Genomic DNA, 17,932 nt, shown 5'->3' with positions numbered 1-17,932 from the left:
AACCCTTTCACTGCCACACTACAGAAGGTTAACCCTTTACTATCACACTACCGACGGGTTAATCTGCTGTTGTGTGGCAGTGAAAGAGTTCAAACACACCGGTGGTGGACAACTAAACAACAACATCAATAACAAACGAGCTAACGTTAGCTAGCAAACCGGTCTGAAAACAGTTGGTTAAACTTGGTTAATAATGATCGTCGGAGAGATACACATAAAAAATATGATGTATTTATTTCCTACCTGTACGCGTGACGTGTCGACGTCCTTATGGAGACATTAGAACTGAGTCGGTGGCTGTATTTCTAAACCAAACCAAACTAAAGTAGCGTTCCATGAGCGTGACGCCGCTGCCAGGACAACAACAGCCGTTAGGACGCTGCTTTGAATGCGACGCCCCGAGGACTTCTTCTTCGCGGATCAGCTGGCTGCCCTGTCCGGTGTCTTCTCTGGGGCTTGTTTGAGAAACAGCGCCCCCCGGTGCGTGGGAACGGAGGACTGAAACGTCACTACACATTTTTCAAAATTGTATTTCCAATTTCTTTTTTTTAAAACAACATCACAGACAACATTGACATCAACAATAATAATAATAATTATTATAATAATAATAATAATAATAATAATAATAATAATAATAATAATAATAATAATAATAATAATAATAATAATAATAATAATAATAATAATAATAATAATAATTATTATTATTATTATTATTATTATTATTATTATTGTCTTGTGATTATAATGACAAGACAATACATTTAAATGACAATGTGGAACGCCCTACCGAAAGCTGTAAAGGAATGTGAATCACTACCCACTTTCAAAACCACTCTCAAAGAACACCTACGGGAGACTGCAATTCGAAACTGGCCCCTGTAAATGTCCTAACCCAACCCCCTCCAATGTACAGTCATTTAGGTCATGCTGGACCTACAAAAGGCCTTCGCCACTGTCAATCACTCCATTCTAATGGACAAGCTAAAAGCAATTGGTTTTGATAGCCTATCAGTGAGCTGGATGCAATCCTACCTGGAGGGGAGAGAACAGATGGTAGAGGTAAACGGTACTCTACCCCCCCCCCTCACAGTGAGCTGTGGTGTTCCACAAGGAAGCATACTAGGACCGCTACTCTTCCTAATTTATGCAAATGACATGTCGTCAGCCTGTGACTGCAACTTGTTCCTGTTTGCGGACGACTCAGCCCTGCTGGTCTCTGACAAGAACAAATTGCAGGTTGAAAAAACCCTCAGCACGGAACTAGGCAAAATCTGCATATGGCTCGCTGATAACAAACTATCATTACACATGGGCAAAACAGAGTCCATTCTCTTCGGTTCAAATAACAAACTCAGCAAGACCGACGGATTCTCAGTTACAGTGGGTGACAATATTGTCACAAGGAAAGACGAAATTACCTACCTGGGTTCCATCCTAGAGGCAAATCTTTCCTGTGACAAAATGGCATCCAATGTAATAAAAAAAAGTCAACCAACGAACTAGATTCTTGTACCGGATCTCCTCTCTGGTAAACAAGAATACCCTGAAGACTCTGGCAGGAGCACTCATTCAAGGGTACTATGACTATGCGTGCACCTCATGGTACCAAAGCACCTCAAAGGCGCTTAAAACAAAATTACAAACATCACAAAACAAACTGGTCAGACTACTACTTGACCTGAACCCCAGAACCCACCTCACCCCTGCCCACTTTGCCAACCTAGGATGGCTTAGAGTAGACGACAGAGTACAGCAACTTGCAATGGGCCTGGTCTACAAGATACACTATACGACCGGGGTGCCCATGTACATGTCAAAATACTTCCCAAAGGTCAGTGAATACCACAACCACTACACCAGAGGAAGCTCAACAAATCATGTTAAACCCAGATTCGGCTCAAACAAGGGACTAAACACGTTTCGCAATTATGCCACAACAATGTGGAACGCCCTACCTAAAGCTGTAAAGGAATGTGAATCCCTGCCCACATTCAAAACCGCTCTTAAAGAGCACCTACGGGAGGCTGCAATTCGAAACTGGCCACCGTAAATGCCCAAAACCCCCACCACCTCCTAATAGACAGTCTCCTCCCCACCGCATGTATATATTCCCTCCCCGCCGTATGTATATTTCCCTCCCACCCACCCACCCCCTCCTAATGCACAGTCCCCTCCCCATCATATGTATATACTCTGTCAGGATCTAGGGGTAACAGTACTGTATATTTGAATACCGCCTATGTCACAAATGTATCAGTACTAAATACCTATATGTCCCTATGCCATAAATGTCATGTATGTTGTGTATGTCATAAATGTCTATATGAATTGAAAATGGGGGACCCTGATGGAAACAAGACAAACGTCTTTCTCAGGTCTGCATCCCCTTAACAATTGTATGTATTGAGCCGTACTGTATTGTACCCATTCTGCAATCTGTTAAATAAAGTTTTCATTCATTCATTCATACCTAGTATGGTTTTGTCAATATTCCAATGTACAGTTTTGCTTGTACAGTTATACAGTGTTTCCCCCCCCCCCCAACCCCCCCCCCCCACCCAACCCCACCCAACCTCCTCCAATGTACAGTTTTTACATCAAATGTATATACTCCCTTTTCTGGACTCTTTTTGTATCACAAACAGAGTACTGTATTAGCAAATCTGGTATGTCATAAATGTATAGATGTAGCAGTACTGTCTATCTGTATGTCATGTATGTCATATATGTCCTGATGAATTGAAAATGGGGGACCCTGATGTAAACAAGACGATAGTCTTTCTCTGGTCTGCATCCCCTTAACAATTGTGTGTATTGAGCTGTACTGTGTTGTACCCATTCTGCAATCTGTTAATAAAGTTTTCAATTAATCAATCAATCAATCAATCAATCAATCAATCAAACAACAGACTTGAAATGAGAGACAGTGACCTATAGCAAATTATATGGTATCCCTATAGCGGTGCCTTGTTATTATCCACATCACTTAGGCAATATTGTTCAAGTTTCAAGTTTCAAGTTTCTTTATTAGTTGTCATACAAAAATGCAGAATACTTCTATATGAAATGCTTCTTTCTGTTTAGCTCCTGAGAGTGTGCTAGATAAAAAATAGATAAGTATAAAATAAGTATAAAATAGAAGTCAAGTACGTAGACAAAAGTGTTCAATATACATATATACAATATACAATGCAGAGTAGAGAAAAGTAACTGAGTTACAATACGATATACAGTACAATGCAGAATTGGGATGAGGTACAACTTAGGGTAAGGTGCAATGAGGTATGAGTTGTAGTGCAAATCTCTTTACCAATAAATATAAAGTGTGTTAAAGTGTCTAAAGTGGGTGCTGCAGTGAGTTGTTTGTTTAAAGTGAGTGTGTGCGTGGGGATGTGTGTGCTGTGAGTGTAGTCGATGGTTTGTTACATAGTGTTGTTGTCATTGAGCATCCTGATGGCCCCGGGCCCAGTTGTTCAAAAGTAAACCGATCGGATTTCGGATAACAGATTTGATCAAATTCTGAAAATGGGTTGTTCAAAAGAAAAAAAGGATTCTGAAATCGGATTGGATTACGTAATCAAATCTGTTGAAGTTAGATGCTATGTATGATTGCATGTAACTGTCTAACAGTTTCCACAAGAGGGCGCTATAGGCGTCGGTACACACTTAAACAGATGTGTCCTTCAGTTATTGGTGTAAAGTTGTGGAATTCTCTCCATAGCGAGCTTAAGGGATGTAATAGTGTTTATCAATTCAAAAAAAATTATAAAAAAGAAATATTTAGTCAGTATGAAAATCAAATGTGATCTTTTCTTTTCTTTTCTTTCTTTTCTTTTTTTCTCTCTTTCTTTTATTCTTTATTCTTTATTATTATTATTATTATTATTATTATTATTATTATTATTATTATTATTATTATTATTATTATTATTATTATTATTATTATTATTATTATTATTATTATTATTATTATTATTATTATTATTATTATTATTATTATTATTATTATTATTATTATTATTATTATTATTATTATTATTATTATTATTATTATTATTTAATTTTTTCTTTGTTTAACTGTGGATTGTGAACACCAGCCTACAAACCACGGCAATGGGGGGGGGGGGGGGGTCTGCTGATGGAGACTCAGTGTTCAGGGTAACAGAGCATGAGGTGAGACGGATCTCTTTAAAAAAGTGGATATCAGGAAGGCAGCAGGACCGGACGGCATCCCCGGCCGCGTCCTAAAAGTCTGTGCCGACCAACTGGCCCCGGTATTCACTGACATCTTCAACCTGTCCTTGGAACAGGCCGTCATCCCCACCTGTCTGAAGAAGTCCACCATCATCCCTGTACCCAAAAAATCTACGCCCGCTTGCCTCAACGACTACCGCCCTGTAGCCCTCACCTCCATAGCCATGAAGTGCTTTGAGAAGCTAGTGAAGGGCTACATCTGTTCCTCCCTCCCCATCAACCTGGACCCTCTGCAATTTGCATATCGCCCCAACAGGTCCACGGAGGACGCCATAGCCCATGTGCTGCACACAGCAGCATCACATCTGGACAAGAGGCAGGGGAACTATGTGAGAATGCTGTTCATCGACTACAGCTCAGCATTCAATACCATAGTCCCCTCCAAACTCATAGCCAAGCTCAGGGACCTGGGCTTGAACTATGACCTGTGCCAGTGGGTCCTGGACTTCCTGACGGGCAGACCCCAGGTGGTAAGAGCCGGCAACTGCACCTCCTCATCCATCACGCTCAACATAGGGGCCCCCCAGGGCTGTGTTCTGAGCCCCCTCCTCTACTCCCTGTACACACATGACTGCGTAGCACAGCGGAACAACAACACCATCATCAAATTTGCTGATGACACAGTAGTGGTGGGCCTGATCTCTGCCAACGACGAAAGGGCCTACCTGGAAGAGGTAGAGAACCTGTCACAGTGGTGTCAGGAGAACTGCCTCTCCCTGAACGTCAGCAAAACAAAAGAGATGATTGTGGACTTCAGGAGGTCGGGGGTCAAGGACTACAGCCCCCTCAACATCGACGGGGCACCAGTTGAGAGAGTGAACAGTTTCAAGTACCTCGGAGCCCACATATCCGAGGACTTGACATGGACCACACACATTGACAGTGTTGTGAAGAAGGCACGACAACGCCTCTACTTCCTCAGGCGCCTAAGGAAGTTCCAAGTCAGTCAGAAGATCCTTAGGAACTTCTACTCATGTACAATAGAGAGCATCCTGACCGGCAACATCACCTCCTGGTTTGGGAATAGCACTGCACAAGACCGTAGCAGACTACAAAGAGTGACACGTTCAGCCGAACGCACAATTAGAGGGGGGCTTCCCACCCTCCAGAACATTTACAACAAGCGGTGCAAGGGGAAGGCTAAGAGAATTATTAAGGACTCGAGCCACCCGAACAACTGCCTCTTTGAACTGCTGCCGTCAGGCAAGCGATACCGGAGTCTTATGGCGAGCACAGAAAGACTCAGAAGGAGCTTCTATCCCCAGGCCATCAGGCTGCTAAACGAACAATAATCGCTAAACGAACAATAATCACTATGCAACAACCATCAAATGCACACAGCACACACACCCACACGCACACACTCACTCAAACAAACAACACACTGCAGCACCCACTCTCCACACTTTAGATCACACAAACACACTTACACTTTATATTTATTGATAAAGGATTTGCACTACAACTCGTACACCTACTGTGAATTGTACCTAAACTGCACCTCGTCCATTTATGCCTTGCACTATATAGTATTGTATATTAGTACACTGCACAGTATTGTATATTGTATGGTAACTACGTCTACGAACATTGTACATATGTCTAAACTGAACACTGTGACCTCTTTTTTTACTTCTAATTTTTACTATGTCTTTATTTCATACTTATCTTGTCATGCACAGTCTCTGGAGCGCAACAGTAAGAAGCATTTTGTACAAAAAGTATTCTGTACTTCTGTATGACAACTATTAAAGAAACTTGAAACTTGTATAATGGTATAAATTATTATTTGTATAAATTAGGTTGTACGCCGACCATTAAGAAAATACTTTTTTAGTTTAGGAATAAGGGGCAGGTAACTATAAGATTTATTCTTCTTCCTGCTCCTTTTGTCCATGGAATGTTATTTATGATTGTGTAATGAAGAAACTCTGATTGTATGATTCCATGTGGCAAATAAAAACTCTGAATCTGAATCTGAAAAAAAATTGTAGCTGATGCCAGGTGAGAAGTATAAAAGGAGTTGTTACCTCCCCCTTCACTCTCTTCCTCCGTCGCTCTCACAAGAGAAGGACTCATGTGTACTGTTGGGTGCAATGTGAAATAAACCACGCCAAAGGCTAAAGAGAAACCTTGTCGTCATGACCATATTATTGTCGCTCCATAGCTGACTCTGTCAACAGGTTATGGGCCCAGATCACGCAGGGGCGAAATAATAAGGGTAGCAAGTTTAGCTGAAGTATAGGCTAGTTTAGCACCGGGAGCACCGCGTGGCTAAAGCTAAGCTAATGGGAGCTAAAGCTACGCCTACCATCAAAAAGGGATGTCGACCAAAGGAAGGAGCAAATGGCCCTCATTCAACGGAAGAGCAGAGGACTATGAGCTCTGGGAAGAGCGAATGTTGTGCTGCATGCACGGTGTGGGACTGAAGACAATGATCTTGACGGCCCCCACGGGAGAAGTAACGGCGGCCGTGCGAGCCCTGGACAGTGGACACCAAGCTGAATGCTGACGCATACTGCGAGTTAGCACCACTGCTAGACGACACAAGCTTGGGGCTGATATTCCGCGACACTAAGGACAAAGGCCGAGAGAGCCTGAAAGTGTTGAGAGAACATTATATCGGACGGGGAAGACCCCGAATCGTATCCCTCTACATAACACTAACCGCGCTGAAGAAGGCGCACACCGAGACTGTGACCGAATACGTCATCAGAGCTGAGCAGATCATTATGGCGCTTAAGAGTGCAGGAGAAGCACCAAGCGATGGATTAATGATGGCAATGGTTATGAGAGGACTACCGGAGCTGTACAAACCGTTCACACTACTGGTGACACACGGTTCAGCGGACATGTCGCTGGGAGAGTTCAAGGACAAGTTGCGGAACTTTGAGGCCTCAGAAGACACACACCCAGTCGCCGCGGAGGCGGGAGAGAGGGTGCTGAAGGCCCGGGCGGCACCGAGAGAGAAGACCAGACCCACGACGGAGCTGGCGTGTTGGCGATGCAGAGAAAAGGGGCACCGGAAAGATAACTGCACAAAGACTGTTTGGTGTAGCTTCTGCAAATCCACGGGGCACACAGACAAAGTGTGTAGAAAGAAACGCGACCAGAGCGCACAGTACGCGCATGGACAAGATGGCGGCTGTAGACAAGATGGCGACGACGGTGGACGTGAGACGAGTCGAGACGACGCCCGGAGAGTAGCGGGACGAGAGGACTTCATCTTCGGGGCGCAGACAGCGTACATCACCCAGCCAACGCAGCAGCAGCAGGCCCAAAGGAAGGGACTGATCGTGGACACAGGTGCGTCGTCCCACGTCATCAACGACAGGAATCGATTCAAGAACTTTGACAACACCTTCGAGCCGGAGAGACACAGCATGGAGCTGGAAGACGGGAAGCGCACTTACGGGTTGGCGCAAGGGAGAGGAGACGCACAGGTAAGCCTCATAGACAGTGAGGGGCGCCGGTGTACAGTGACGTTAAAGAACGCTCTCTACATACCCTCGTTCCCACAAGAACTATTCTCTGTAAAATCTGCTACTGCGAACGGTGCCAAAGTGTTCTTCAATGAAGGTAAAGATGTTCTTGTAGGGTTCCGGTATGAGAGCAGACGGGTAACACACGTGCGATAGAGCTCCTGGTCAAATGAGCGAAAAAACTGATAAAAAAGGACCCGAAAAGTCATTAAAAATGAAAATGCACACGAGAAGTAAGGAAGAGACAACGATTGTGAAGGAAAGAGAAATGGAGAACACACGAGAAGAAGAGAATTTGAAGAAACAGAGTCCCCGAAGCGAAGCCGAGAAAAGACAGGCGGAAGAAGGGGGAGGTCCCGCTGAGGCAGACACGGGAATGCCAGGATGGGCCGTGGTCATGCAGGCCGGGATACTGGAGAACATAACAGCGGCGATAAAACTGAACACGGACACGATAAGGAATGATATTGGGAAGCTACGGGAGGAATTGAGGAAGGAACAGGAGGACTTCAGAGATGAAATGAATACAGAACTCAAAAGGGTGGAGGAGAAGATGGCGGAACAGGACAGAAATGTGACCGAGTTACAGACTAGGACGGCACAAGCGGAGGAATGGAACACGGAGATACACGAGGTATTAACATGTGCGATTCAGAAACAAGAACAGATGGAGACAAAGATGTCGGACATGGAGGGGAGGTCACGGAGAAATAACATCAGAATATGGGGATTGAAAGAAGGAGTCGAAGGGGAATCGGTGACCCATTATGTAGAAAAGCTTATCAAGGAGCAATTGAAGGAGACGGGACTGGAAAAAATGGAGATTCAGAGGGCTCCGAGACCGAAACCGGACAGACCTCCGAGAGCGGTGATTATTAACTTTCTGAGATTTGAGATTAAGGAATTGATACTCAGAACCGCGTGGACCAAGAAGATTGAAATCGAAGGGAAAAGACTATCATTTGATCACGATTACTCGACAGCGGTAGCGATAACACGCAGGTCCTACGCGGGACTGAAGAAAACTCTGAAAGAAAACGGAATGAGATTCCAGTCACCCATGACCTCGCTAAGGATTCACTGGGAGGAAGGGGCGGCGACGTATGCGACGGCACGAGAAGCGGAGCGGGAGATGAGACGACGGGGGATGCAGATGACGGAGGACGGAGAAGGAAGGAGGCAGGAGGACCAGACGCGGAGCTTGCAGCAGAGATTGGAGGGGGCACGCAGATGGATCAGAGCGGGAGACCGAAACCAGGGAGAGGAGGGAGGAGAGAGGAGAAGGCCGAGGTGAAACGTGACAGAACGAGGACAGAGACGGATGAGGAGGCCAGAGACGGAGAGGAGGCGGGAGGAGGCGAACGGATGAGTACACGCACAAGAGATTGAAAAAACTATTCAAATAGAGACAAAATATAGAAACTGAAATAACATATGCATAAACACACATTCCCAGGTAGAGGCAGGATATAGAAATGAACATAACGTATACATGGACACATAATACACAAGCTGATGGAGGAAATAAATGGAAATATAACTAGGTTTGATAGGCGAGACACAGAACATACTGAAACAAATACATAGACACACGCTGTGAGTAACACAGTTGGGAGGGATTAAGGGGATAAATGGACATCACATAGAAAATAGAGGAGAGGAAAAGAAAGTAAAAGGGGGTACACAGGAGACACCGCACACGGGTATGGGAGGAAGGAGGGACAATGAAACATATGAGTCACATTGAGAGGGACCAAGAAAAGAGGGTCTTTGATCAGAAGGAAGGACAGAGCGCTTTTGACCAGGAGCTCGACAGCAAAAAAAAACAGTAAGAAAGCTGGACAAATATGACGAGCGATTGGGGGTAAGGGTTTCAAACCCCCAAGCCGTCAGGAGGGGGCCTCTCGCTAGGAGGGCAATTACCCCTCACCCACCAGCAGGGGACAGGGGGGGACACAGGGACCCCCCGAACGCCTTGGGAGCACTTTATGTAAAGTTTATGTTTTTTATTTATGTTAATCATTATATGTATTCGGTGAAGAGAGCGGAGGCTCCAACCGGAGGGGGGAATGAGTGTGACATGGGGGGGACTGACAGACGAAAGAAGAAGAAAGATGACAATGGTTAAAGGTATAAAAATGATGTCGTTAAACGTTAATGGAATGAATAATGCGATAAAGAGGGGCAAAGTGATGTTGAAATGTAAAAAAAGTGAGATGGAAGTGATTTTTCTGCAGGAGACACATTTGGTAGCACAGGATCATGAGAAACTGAAGAGATTTGGATATGAAAATGCATACTATAGTTCCTTTAAACAAAACCCGAGGAGAGGAGTAATCACGTTAATCAAAAACACAGTCAAATTTGAATTGAAGTAAGAGACAAGGAGGGAAGGTTTGTTCTGGTGAAGGGGAAAATGGAGGGCCAAATGGTTACGTTAGTGAATGTTTATGCACCCCCAGAGAGTGAGAGGGATTTATATGAGACCATTTTTGATATGATAGTGATGGAACTAGAAGGGATATTGATATGCACGGGAGATTTTAACGTAGTACTGAATCATGACCTAGACACCACGAGTACTAGAAAAGGACGGGCACCCATCAGTAGATATATGAATATTCAGATGACGGAAATGGGAATTACAGACGTTTGGAGGGGGATGCACGCCATGGACAGGGAATACACACATTACTCACACCCACACGTGACATATGCGAGAATAGACTACTTTTTGATGACGACGGGGGACAGTTACAGGGCACGGGAGAGCAGTATAGGAGTGGCGGACATATCGGATCACAGCGCCATATATCTGACAGTAGATCTAGAAGGGAGACGGAGGAACACGATTTGGAGACTAAATGTAGGCATATTAAATAACAAGGGGGTGGTGAGTCAGATCAAGGAGGAGATAGCCAGATATAAGGAAGATAGCCTGATAGGGAAGCTGAAGAAGCTAGAGGGGAGACACCAGATATCAAAAGAACAGGAAACGCTCGGAGAAATCAAAGAAGTAAAGGCCAGGATAAATAGGGAATTATTGACGGAAATAGAAAAGAAATCGAGGTTCATGAAACAAACGTACTATGAGGGGGGACCAAAAGCGACCAGACTGTTGGCTAGGAGAATTAGGACGCAACAGAAGTTGAACACGATACACACAATAAGGGATACAAAGACTAATGAAATATTGAGGGACCCAGCTGAAATAGAGAGGACATTTAGAGAATACTATGAGAAATTATACACACAGCCAAAAGCAGCGGGAGAAGAGGAAATAGAAACATATCTGGAGAAGCTAGAGTTACCATCGATAGGGAAAGAACAGAATGAAGAATTAAATAAAATAATTACGGAACAAGAACTGGAAGAGGCAATTAGTAGAGCTAAAAACAACAAGTCTCCGGGGAGCGACGGATTCCCATCGGAATTCTACAAGACATTTAGAACTGAATTAGCACCCATGTTAGGGGCGGCGTTCAGACACACGATGGAAGAGGGTAAAATGCCCCCCCTCGTGGAAGGAAGTCATAATTGTTAAGTTCACTTCTACTGCGGCCATTACGGTAATCTGGATAAAGGTGAATGGGCACTGTTGTTGCGCGTCACTGGTTTTGGACTGGAGGAAGGCTGTGGCCACTACGCTATGCAGCGTGAAATAAACATGAATGAAAGATAACGGTTGTCTTATTTGCGACTTAACATGGTAGCAGAGGATGTCGGCCTCTAACGTTAACTACAGGCAGCCGCCTGGACTGGACGAAAAGACGTCTTTTGAGAAGTGGAAGAATGAAGTGGAGATGTGGAGTCGGGTGACGGATTTAGCCAAGAAGAAACAAGCGTTGGCTGTTGCTCTATCGTTGACGGGTAGAGCGAGGGATACTGCGTTGGAAATACCTGTCGATGATCTGAATAAGGATGATGGAATGGTAACTTTGATTCGGGAACTTGACAGTGTGTTTTTGAGAGAAGAGAAGGACCGGGCTTACGAAGCCTATTCGGAGTTTGATCAGATTTCGCGAGGAGACGGCGTCTCTATGGTGGACTATATTGTTGATTTTGAACAAAAGTACAACCGGATCAAGAAGTTCGATATGGTTCTACCTGACGCTGTTTTGGCATTCAAACTACTGGATACAGCGGGCCTCGACATCAAAGACAAACAACTGGCGTTGACTGCCTGTGGTAAGCACACCTTTGTTGATATGAAGTCAGGACTGAAACGTATATTTGGAGAAAAAACGGAGAAAAGGGCAGGAGGCATTACTGTGAAGCAAGATGCAGCTTTTTACACAGATCAGAGACGAGAGCAGCAGAGGCGGGAGCAGCCGCGATCTCAAAGTGGACAAGTTAGAGGACCATTCGCAGGCACTAATCCGCTTGATAAATTTGGAAGACGAGCGAAGTGTGGGATTTGTCAGAGCACATTCCACTGGGTGAAAGATTGCCCAAACAAGGAAGAATATGTAAAAGTGACGGAAGAAAATGAAGAGCCAGATGAGTGTAATATAACACTTATTTCTAAGGAATCAGATGCAGCAATATTCATGGTTGAGGCTCTGGGAACGGCCGTCATTGATACGGCATGTACACGGACTGTATGTGGTGAAAAATGGCTGGATAACTATGTTGGGGGACTAAATGAGAAACAAGTCAAAAGGTTGGTTAGCACAGAGAGTAGCAAACCTTTTAAGTTTGGGGATGGGCGAGTTGTGCATTCTACAAAAAAGGTCAAGATACCAGCCAAGATAGGAGATACAAAATGTTATATTGAAACAGAGGTAGTCTCATCTGACATTCCTTTACTGCTCAGTAAAACTTCGCTAAAGAGAGCAGGAGCTGTGTTGAACCTAGAAAACGATACAGCTATAATGTTTCAGAAACCAGTAGCTCTAGAGTTGACTTCATCTGGACACTACTGTCTGAACATACTGGATAAGGAGTCCCCGAGTGAAGCATATGATAATGTGGTCCTGGCCATCACAGATAATATGACCAGTGTGGAAAAACACAAAGCTTTACTTAAACTTCACAAGCAATTTGGACATGCATCAGTTGATAGGCTAAAGAAGCTGCTGACAAATGCTGGAAACACGGATGATGAATGCACTGCTATTCTAGGGGAAATAGTAGGAAAATGTGAGATATGTCTCAAGTACAGCAAGGCTAAGCCCAAGCCTGCTGTTGGTCTGCCCATGGCCTCCAGGTACAACGAGACTGTGGCAGTTGATCTACATGAGCTAGAACCAAATGTGTGGTACCTACACATTATCGATCACTTCACTCGCTTTAGTGCAGGTAGCATCGTGACCTCAAAGAAGCCAAGTGTGATAGTGAACAATTTTGTGCATTCCTGGATCAGTGTCCATGGTCCACCTGAGCGTCTCTTCACTGACAACGGTGGAGAGTTCAATAATGAGGAAATAAGAGACATGGCGGAGAACTTCAACATCGAGATCAAGACGACTGCTGGCTACAGTCCATGGAGCAATGGTTTGCTGGAACGCCACAACCAATCCCTTACAGAGATACTACTGAAGGTAAAACTTGACAAAGGACTTGACTGGAAAACGGCTCTTGATTGGGCACTCATGGCAAAGAACACAATGCAGAACGTGCATGGCTACAGTCCACATCAGCTGGTGTTTGGACAGAACCCGAACCTTCCCTCTGTGTTTGTTGACCAGCCACCTGCTTTGGAGGGAACTACAATGAGCGCATGGGTGGGAAAGCACATAACAGCATTACATGCAGCAAGGAAAGCTTTTACGGAGGCAGAATGCTCAGAGAGAATCAGACGAGCTCTTCGAAAGCAGCTTCGTCCAACAGATGAGAAGTATGAAACAGGAGACAAAGTGTTCTACAAAAGGACAGACTGTGTTGAATGGAAAGGCCCTGGGGTTGTGATAGGGCAAGATGGGGTGGTGATTTTTGTACGTCATGGTGGGACATATGTCAGGGTTCATCAATCTAGGCTGCGAAAAGTGCACCCTGGGGAAAGTAATACTGTGGGCAATGTCGATGTATCTGTTAGTGATAATAATGTGCCTGTTACTGACAATGATATGAATAGTAACAGTGAGGACATGCCCGTTACTGATGGTGACATGAATAATGACGCAGCAGGTGTAGCAAACCAGGATATAGATAACCCTAATGCGATCAATCAAGACGATTATCACCAGACCGGCATAGAGGTGAAAACCGGTATAAAGGTAAAAGCCGGTCAGACAATCAGCTTTGTGGATAATGTAACAGGTGTTTCTCACACAGCTAAAGTGATGGGACGAGCAGGAAAGGCTACAGGAAAAAACAGCAACTGGTACAACCTACAGTACTTAGAACCTTTTGACATCACCGGTACTATGGGGTCAGTTGATCTTACTAAAGTAGACAATTTTCAGGTTAAGCCACTAGATGGTGTAGAACTAGATGGTGTAGAACTATGCTCTGATATGCAGGAAAATGATGTATTAGTAACAGAGGGTGTACCATTTGATAAGGCTAAACAAGATGAAATCAGTAACTGGAGGAAAAATGAGGTGTTTGAGGAGGTGAAAAATGTGGGTCAAAGACAGGTGTCAACGAGATGGGTGTGTACGCTTAAAGAAACCCCAGATGGTATCATACCTAAAGCACGGCTAGTGGCTAGGGGTTTTGAAGAATTTAACACTCAAGATCTACAGAAGGACTCGCCTACATGCTCATCAGAGTCCCTTAGATTACTCATATCAGTTCTGTGTCAGAAAAAATGGACATTGAACTCTATGGACATAAAGTCAGCTTTTCTTCAAGGAATGGAACTGTCTCGGGATATACACATCCGCCCTCCTCCTGAGGCTAAAAGTGACGGGACACTGTGGAAGCTGAAGAAGTGTGTCTATGGACTTGCTGATGCCTCTCTCTACTGGTACAACAGAGTAAAAGCAACGATGATCAAAACAGGGGCCACTATGTCACAAGTTGATCCTGCTGTATTCTACTGGCTTGATGAAAACTGTATTGTGACTGGTGTTCTTGCCTGTCATGTGGATGATTTCATCTGGGGTGGCTCACACACATTTGCCACAACGACCATTCCCCACCTCAAAACAGTTTTCCAGGTGGGACGTGAGGAACAAGACAACTTTCGCTATGTGGGGATGGAACTCTCCACAGTAGGTGGAGAAGTGCTTGTGCAACAGGAGATCTACATAAAGAACCTTCAGCCCATTCTCATAGACCCATCAAGAGCGTTGCACCGTGATGCTCTTCTCACAGAGTGTGAGACTGACAACCTAAGGTCAAAAATAGGACAACTCTTGTGGGTGGCTAGACAGAGTAGGCCAGATATCATGTTCGATACATGTGTCCTTGCAACCAATCTAAAACATGCTACTGTGCAAACTATGCATGAAGCAAATAAGGTAGTACGAAAACTGCAATCAGAACATGTCACCCTGAAGTTTCACAACTTAGGAAAGGAGGACTGTTTGAAGCTTGTTGTTTTCAGCGACGCATCCATGGGAAACCTCCCAGATGGGGGAACACAAGGAGGGCATCTCATCGTTCTGATGGGTGAGAAAGGACGATTCTCTCCAATCTGCTGGAAATCAAAAAGGATCAGAAGAGTGGTTCGGAGCACGCTGGCAGGAGAGACACTAGCCCTGGCTGATGGTATTGATAATGCCATATTTTTGTCCTCTCTCTACTCTGAACTTACTACAGGTATGGTCAAACAGCGCACCCTACCTGTGATGTGTGTTACAGACAACTTCTCCCTTGTGGAGGCTATCAAGTCCACCAAGTCAGTGACTGAGAAACGACTGAGACTGGAAATAAGTGGAATCAAAGAACTTATCCAGGACAAAAGGATCCAACGGATTCTGTGGTCTACTACGAAGGACCAGCTGGCAAACTGTCTGACCAAAAAGGGAGCATCTTCCCTTGTGCTGCTTAAAGCACTGAAGAATGGACAGTGGAAGCTAGATTACTGAGTAACTGGTTATGATGACTGAGTTTATTTTTTTTTGTTTTTTTTAAATATCCTTGCAGTGTATTATTTGTTAAAAAAAAATAGTGAGATCTTGTATTATTTGTTTAAAAAAAGAGAGTGAGATCTGATCTTGTATTATTTGTTTAAAAAAAGAGAGTGAGATTGTTAAGTTCACTTCTACTGCGGCCATTACGGTAATCTGGATAAAGGTGAATGGGCACTGTTGTTGCGCGTCACTGGTTTTGGACTGGAGGAAGGCTGTGGCCACTACGCTATGCAGCGTGAAATAAACATGAATGAAAGATAACGGTTGTCTTATTTGCGACTTAACAATAATCACCACGATACCGAAGGAAGGGAAGGATAGGGAATTATGTAGTAGTTTCAGACCTGTGTCCATACTTAACGTGGATTACAAGATGTATACATCGATAATATCAAAGAGATTTGAGACGTTTATGCCAGACATTATAGATGAAGATCAAACTGGATTTATTAAAGGGAGACAGACACAGGACAACGTGAGAAAGACATTACACATAGTAGAGGAGATACAAAAACAAGGGGGTAGCGCGGTACTGATTAGCCTAGATGCAGAAAAAGCATTCGACAGTGTGAGCTGGACATTTTTATATAAAACATTGATGAGGTTTGGACTGAACGGGAGGGCGATGAAGATGATCAAGGCGCTATATCAAGAACCGACAGCGAGGGTTAAGGTGAATGGCAGCTTGACGGATAGAATCAGATTAGAGAGGGCTACCAGACAGGGATGTTGTCTCTCACTGACGCTCTTCGCCGTTTTCATAGAACCACTGGCACAACTGATCAGACAGACCGAGGACATCAAGGGAATAAGGATAAAGGGAACGGAATATAAACTAGGCCTATTTGCAGACGACGTGATAGTATACATGAGGCAACCAGAAAAGAGCTTCCCGGCACTGATGGATCTACTGAAGGAATATGGCCACTACTCAGGATACAAACTAAACGTGACAAAGACACAGACCTTAGCATGGAACTATACCCCAACGACGGAAATTAGAGAACAGTACGGGATAAGATGGGACATGGACAAGATTAAATACTTAGGGGTGAACATCACGAGAGAGGTGGAGAAACTGTTTGAGGCGAATTATACACAGATAAATCAGAACATCAAGAGAGACTTAGAGAGATGGACAGTAATGCCCTTGGACTTCAATTCAAGAATAGAGGTCATTAAAATGAACATACTATCAAGGTTACTGTACCTATTCCAGTCACTACCGATACAAAAACCACAGAATCAATTCAGGGAGTGGGACAGACTGATATCGAGGTTCATATGGGCGGGGAGAAGACCACGGGTCAGATATAAAACACAACAACTACCAAAGGAAGAGGGAGGGATGGCAGTACCCAGCCTACAAGATTATTACTATGCAGCACAACTGAGAGCAGTGACGTGCTGGTGTAACGACAGATATGAGGCAAGATGGAAAGACATTGAAAAAGAAGGGGAGGGATACAAGGTACAAGCTCTGGTGGGAGATAGGGAACTATTTAAAGAGAAAGAGGGACTATTAGATCCAATCACCAAATGCACCTTGAACATATGGAACAGAGTAGTAAAAACACACAAATTGGAGAAGCAGTCAGGGGTCCTGAGATGGGTAGCACATGACAAGAGATTCAAACCAGGGAGGTTAGACCATGGATTCAGAAGGTGGGAGAGGGGGGGGGGGGCAACAGCGATATGCAAAATGATAGAGAAGGGGGAAATGCAAACACTACAAAAATTAAAGGAGAAATTTGGACTAGAAAACAAGGACCACTTCAGATATCTACAGATTAGAGACTACTATAATAGAGAAATAAGAGGGGACAAGGAAGAAGAACATAATGGAATAATTAGGATGATAGTAAGGGCATACGAAGGAGGGAAAGGAAGGGTAATATCAGCACTGTACCGGGCTATAATGACCAGCAAGGGACACACGACCGATTATATAAGGGAGAAATGGGAGAGAGAACTAGAGATAGGAATAACAGGGAAGGAATGGGGGAACATATGCGAGGTACAACATTCAACAACAGGATCGAGAATATGGAAAGAATTTGGATGGAAAAACATAATCAGATTCTTTATAACCCCAGAGCTGAAGGGAAAATATGCACCAACACAAAGAGCATGCTGGAGGATGTGTGGGAAGGAGGGGGCAAATCA

This window comes from Notolepis coatsorum (genome assembly GCF_963971535.1).
Source record: "Notolepis coatsorum genome assembly, chromosome: 7".
Lineage (NCBI taxonomy): Eukaryota > Metazoa > Chordata > Actinopteri > Aulopiformes > Paralepididae > Notolepis > Notolepis coatsorum.
This window is presented reverse-complemented; position numbering follows the sequence as displayed.